Source organism: Diachasma alloeum, unplaced genomic scaffold (genome assembly GCF_001412515.2).
Source record: "Diachasma alloeum isolate Michigan unplaced genomic scaffold, Dall2.0 Dall_scaffold_00559, whole genome shotgun sequence".
Classification (NCBI taxonomy): domain Eukaryota; kingdom Metazoa; phylum Arthropoda; class Insecta; order Hymenoptera; family Braconidae; genus Diachasma; species Diachasma alloeum.
The window spans coordinates 126,408-133,278 of record NW_021680691.1 but is presented as its reverse complement, the minus strand read 5'-3'; positions in this window follow the sequence as shown (position 1 = coordinate 133,278).

Sequence of the window (6,871 nt, the reverse complement as noted above, 5' to 3'; positions counted from 1 at the left end):
GAGAGAGAGAGAGAGAGAGAGAGAGAGAGAAATAATGTGCTAGCCAGTGTTTTCTGTAACCCTTTTGGCTTGTCGATAGAGTGAGTACGTAGGTCGAGTTGAAATGCTTGCGCTGCCTTGCGCGAGAGTTTTAAGGCTTTCAGTTGGAAGGCCGTAGTGTTAGCACCCAGTTGTCAATGCGTATCGCCGTTGGGATTTTAGTTTTATTTCCGTTCTCGTCTTCGTTGGTAAAGCCTTAACTCTTCTCCGGAGGGTGCCTTCTGTATATCAGCCAACTTATTTCGCTCGTAGAATGAACAAATTTCTGTTCAAATATCTCAGTTTAGTTTCGAGTTCGAGCAATTACCGTTTTCGTTCAGTTAAAATAATTTAAACCAATATTTCGCTACAATTTCGCTTCAAATATTTTATTATTTCGCGCCCATTTACCCCGGAAATCGATTGTTCCCATCTCCCACACTCGACTCAGTACCGTACGGGGCTAGTCTCCACCAGACTCCCCATCACTATGCAACAGGCCCGGGCGGAAACACGCAGTACTCGCCACTACAGTATCCCCCCGAGCTACCACGTGTACCCCTTAACGGAACTCGCTTACAAAAACTATTTCTGAATTAATTATCGGTGTTTCTCACCCGAATTACCCTTTACATGAACGCTCCTGATCACGGTAAGTACCAGTGAACATATTTAGAAGAGGTTTCCAGTGATTTTGTGCGGTTCCTCGGGGATAAACCTATCGCACGGGAAATGGCATCGCTACCTTGTTACCTGACGCTAACACCGAAGTTCATGTTTTGAAGGGCAGGAAATCCTCTAGATGAACCCAATGCTTCCTTTCAGCTACCTGGAGTTTATCAAGGATAATTTGTGCTACCTAAAATACTTAAGTTCAATGACAATTTAATCATTCATGCATCTCGCTCAGGCGATGGATGCTCAAGGCTACCTCTTGCTTTGCTACCTTTCGCTTGCTTCCTGCTATCTCGCTTATTTTTGCGTAATTTCGCAATGCTACCCTTTTTTCTTTATTTTCCCCAACTCATAAGATCCTTGGAGGAAAATTAGGCAACTTGGAATGTCGTTCACTCTTCCGTTTACGTGTTTTGAAGCTCTCTGGCGTTCGTTACGTGTTGGATTCCGGTTGGGCATGGGGACGCTATCTTTCTGTTACCTCAACATTTTAATCGTTGGAATCCACAATAATAAAATTATTTACGCTATCTTGCGTTAATGAATAAGCTACCTATTATTTTATGAATCGTTTGATACCAGAAGCTGTTTTGATAGAGAAAACCTTCATTTCCGGTTTAGAAATCCTCCCTTCCGGTAAATCAGCCACGTGGCTGATTCAAGCTCTCTAGCTCATTTTGCTAGCTTTTCGGTGGATAATATCCCTGATTTTAATATATTACAAATGGCGAACTATCCGGGGATTTTCATAAAAGCTCGCTAGAATCTAAAATCCGAATAATTATCGTTCCAGAATTGAAAAATGCGTTTATTTTCCCTAGCTCTCTCTCGAGTGGGCGTAACTACTTCGTTTTCTCTCGCACTCATGCTACCTTCACGCGTCTTCTCTCTCTCGGATTCGTGTCCACCCCGTGAACAATCCTTTTGGTTCTGCCTATCAGCTTTGGGTTGGGATCGCTTTCTTTTCCATACTTAAAATTATTATTCGCATATTTTTGAGTCTTTTAAATTTTAATGGATCATTTTACAGTATTTGAAATTATTTTGAGCCACATTGATGTAATTTTGTATTTGCAAGAATTTACGATTTTGTTTTAATTTTGGCAATAGCGGAACACGTCAGTATAATTATGTTTTATTATTGAATATCGACTTATACGGTGACGGAATTTTCGAGAATTCCGCCACATGTACACAACTTCGTCATAGAATTAAGTAAATCGTAAGAGTGAATAAGTAAGTGTGAAATTATTTTGATCTTTTCCGAGAGAGAGTCGCGATTTCCTTAACCCCAAAATGTTAGCATCCCTACCGAAGGGCGATGCAACACCCCTTTTCACTCCAGCTCGCAGAAACCGGTCTCCAAGAACATCAGGAAGGGCCTCGTGGGGAAAACAACGTTCAATTTCAATAAATAATCAAATTCACGGGTCGATACACATTAAAAATGAGTAAAAAGTAATTTCTCCGGTTCAAGTAATATTAAAGTTTTTGTTCTTTTTAGTTTCAGTTATCTTTCTGGTTTATTTCGGGTTTTATGGGATTAATTTTCTGTTTTACGGTTGAGGAAAAATTTACGGTAAATTGTGTTTTCCTAATTATATTTTTCTTATTGAAATCTGGCGGATCTTGAGAGGGACGACGATCCACCGCGGTTCAGAGCTGATAAACCGAGCTTCCCGGTGAGATCTCGCTGATCTCGTTGAGTGCAGGCTGCTGATTACAGAGGTTGAGGTGAAACATTCACGCTCCCTGGCTAAGGCGCTTCGTGGAGTCATTGGATTCACCAGTGCACCTGGAAGGCCATGTGGATGAACATAGCCCACTCATCTGCATGGATCGCCATGGGCTATTCTCTCTTTAGATTTGTTCACGGTGACTCCAGAATGACTCCCGGGAGAGTGACAGCAGCGAAAAAGTGCACTAACTCAGATGTGTAGAGCATTCGCGAGGAGAAAAGGCGAACAACTGCCTTAACTCCCCCCTTTCCGAACCTCCAAATAACTATCGTTCAGTCGTTATGGATTAAAACCTCTTGGGTTAATTCATAAACAATATAATTAACGGCAAAATGCCCAACTAAGTCTAAAACCCATTTGAATCGGAATCCCCACGTGCTCGTTTACGTTTGCGTTTGCTAGGCGGCGTGCCGTTCGTACCACCCAGCTGAGAACATCCGCCGGTTAAACACAGTATACGACAGAGTTGGATCCGAGCAGTCGTTGCGACGACATCCCCGAGAACATCTGCAACGATTGAGAGAGTTGGTGGAGACCATCGGCGAGGGACATGGTAAGTACACTTTTAGTCACCATGTGCAAATTCTCTCCTGAGGAGAGGAGTACATCTATTCCCAGTGTGCCCAGTGATAACCTCCGGGAAAAGTGCACCGGCGTTCACAACAGTGACACCGAGATGCATTCCCAGCCACCAAAACTCCTCCGAGCGAGTGGAAAAATGCACCAGTGAGTGCATAAAACCCTCGTTCGGCTTCCTAGGCCTCTCCCCAGTGATCAAAACGCCAGTAACTCTCCAGTGATAATGACAATGGACAGTGAGACCCAATAAAAGGCCGCACATGGCTCATGCCCTGCCATGGCGCCATTGTGCCCTCTCCGTTCACCAAGAGTTCTTGTTGAACAATTAATGTACCTTCTGAGTGCATAATTAGCTCACTAGAACCCTCGAGAACGTATGGGGAATGTCCAGTGCCAATTTTAGTGGGAAAAAGTGGATAAAACAGGCCTACAAGTGCACACATGCTCCTCACGTGCCGTGGGTGACGCTGTCGTGCACATGGCGGTTTATTCTCTTTCTAGAGCGAATTGAAGCCTCAAATGAGTGCTCTCCTAGCTGAGTAAAGCTCCCCCAAGGTCTTAATTTATTAATTCAAGCTTTCTTGGAGGACGAGACCTCGAAAATCACGACAGTGAAGCTCGTGAGCTGCAGGAATTTTCCTGTGACGCCATGATGCTCGTTATGGAGGACGGACTCGAATATGGGGCAAAGTGGCACTCTTAAATGACATTTGCATACTAGAGTCGCTCGCCTATTAATTGTCAATTATTATTCTGAGGAGATTCGCCGAGATCATCGCATTGGAATTAACATAGCTTTCAGATCCTCCAGCACTCCAGTTTTTGGACGATGCGGAGAGATCGTTGGCATGAATTCTTCGGACCCCCCATTTCCCTTCGCGATAACCTCTCTCTCAAGGTCAATTCACGTACTCTCACTCTCGGGAATTGAATTGAATTTAATTTGGTTGAATTTAATTGAAATTAATTTATTTTATTTATGAAGAATAGAAATTCTATTTGAGTTGAAATGTTATTGAGAAATTGAATAAATCACGAAGTAAATTTATAGTAATTCTCTCATCTCCTATTTAATTAATTTTCTGATTCTTCCCCTTGATTTTCCTGTACATTTTGTTGAATGCGTGACATCCTTCCTAAGACCGAACGACCGATCCTACCCCGCTCTCCGAATACCTCCGTGCTAGTCGAGGTAATTCCGCAACCTCTCCCTTGATTTCCCCAATTATGGCTAAGTTTTTCGTATGGTTCGCTTTAATGCGGTGCGTTGACACCGCTGCAACAAAAGTCAGCTAGCGCCCGACAACATTTTCTCGTTTTTCCGTTTTTTTTTGTTTATTCGGTTTTCGAGGATTTTCATGGGGACATCGAGGAGCAGAGGCTGAAGGTGACAACACTTCGGCTGTTTTGAGTTTCGCATCGAGTTCTGGATAGGTCTACGGTTTATATTTTAAGTTTTGAGGTTCACATTGGTTAGCGCCGTCACAATATTTATCCCGTTTTGAGTTTAAGACATTGGTTTGTTGGTTTCTCGATCGCGGATTGCCTTTGTTAATTGATGTTCTCGTCCACAATTCCACCCCTCTCCACGACCCACACACTGAGCATCCGAGTATATCCCGTACCCTCGTAATCCACATTTCTGCGTATGGTTTTCATTATGTTTCAGTATTTAGTTTCAAGAAAATACGATTCCGTTTGCGGTTCGTCGATTCCGCGTTTCTAAAAATCGACTGGCGCGCTAAATATTCGAAGTAAGTATTGAATGAGCTGCTGATTATTCATGGAGTCCAGTTTTATCGTTATGTTTTTTGGCGTTTCAAATTTGTCGGTTTGCGAGAACGAAGGTAATGATTTGGCCGTGTTTGAATAATGGAGAATATTGGGTTAGGGTTTTATTGCGTATTTGTTGAGACCAAAGTAAAATCATTACAACTCTAACCATACTACCATAGCCGTCGGTTTGATCAAAGAAATATTTATCACAAAACAATAAACCACTATCGGTCATTTATTCCAACTGTTGCGATTGGCTTATTTGTATAAATATTATAATTTCCATAATCACAATATTCTTGTAAGTATTCAACGTTGAATCTGTAGACGATCCCCTTTAATATATAAAATACATCAACAATTTGTAATGTGCTATTTGTTGATGAAGGAGCCATGTTATTGTATAGAATAAGTGAACATTTTAAAATTAAAACTTATAATCCATTTATTTTGTAAGGATATTTTCCCGGGTTGTTCACCCAGGAAAAATCCAAACTACTTTTTAGCCGTCTCTATCGCTCAATAGTCGGGCGCCAGCCGAACCTTCATGGGAGGTTCGACGAAAACCGGCCTCTGAGGCAAACTCGTCCACTCAGAGGACTTCTGTGGCCGGGCAAAAAGGGTTGCCCAGCTAGCATCAGTGTGACACGGTAGAGTGGGCGAGGTCCACCAGGAGTATCGTATGCCAAACGTCGCCAGCCACTGTTTCAGGCTGGACATTAAGCCTCACGGCCTAATCCCCCACGTAAAGTGAATTTACTCTCGTCCTGGAGGGTTTTTCACCCTCTCAGTAGGCTCTCGCCTCCCGAGTATTTCGACTCGGGAGTGTTTTCAGAATTAGATGCGAATCAGCCGGGACTCCTCAGAGCCTGGGACGCCGAGAGGCTGATCCGACCAAAGTGGAACACTGTTACCCACTTCACGACCACCCACGCTCTCGGCCACCAGTTACTGCTTCGGTCATCGCACGTCACCGTCTCCGGGTACTCGAATGTCGGCACATGGTCGGGTCGACAGGAGGACGATCTCTACTCCAGACCCACGGGCCCATGCGCACGACATTTGTTTCGCCGAGCCAGATAACGCCGGAAACAACAAAGTCGTCACTAAGAGTTCCGAAATAATTATTTTTTCCGTTTGTGGGGGATGCAGGAGCATCCCCCTGCGCTTACTACCATCAGTTATGCACCTGGCTGCGCTGAGCTATTCGCCCACCATTCCCGTGGCCATCTTTCAAGCCAACACCACAGTATATATCGGAGAAATCCTTTCGACTTCCCCGCTCGAGCGTCCGCATTCGACTAACTCAGAATCTTACTAGGGCCTTCTCCCCCTAGTCTGGATATCTCAGCGACGATAGGTCATTCCGTTACCCTATCCCCACCAATCAACCCGACGGGATCCCGGGGGCACCAGTCCTCTCACCTGGCCGTTGGTCCCTAGTCTACTCTGACATAGCCTATGGAATCGCCCAGTTGGACAGCCTGTACGTCGGCCCCTTTTCCCCTAGCACATGCTGGGCGAATTCCAAAATAGCGATAGTCTAGTAACGTCCTCCAGACCTCCAGGGGTCGCGGTTTCACCCATAACCGCTATGCCTTAGGTCTTTCATCGGTTTGTCGCTCAGTTCATCTAGTCGCGGCTTTCTTCAGCCGCCTCTAGATGTCGCCTCATGTCTCAATTTTAGAGTTCACGTATCTTTTTAAGGGGATTTCAACCCGTAACGAGAAAATCTCGTTACATACGTCACTCCTTAAGAGAAGTTTCGACCCGAAACCTAGACGTTTCAAACAAAACCCTCCAGGAGCAACTATTCCTCTCCTTCCGACTTTTCAGTCGGAGGGTCCTCCAAAGCTTCCCTATAGGGCTTCATGTCCACTATAGCACAGTCTTTGGTATTACGACCCGCCATATCAGAAACTTGGTAAAAGTTTCTGGAGTGTTTCTCGGTCACCACGAAAGGTCCATTGAACGGTTTGTTCAAGGACCCTGAACGATGCTTTGCAGCACTCGACAGCTCGTGGCCGCGAACTAGGACCAGTTCGCCGACCTCGAATTCACCTTTCCTTCGGCGCAAGTTATAA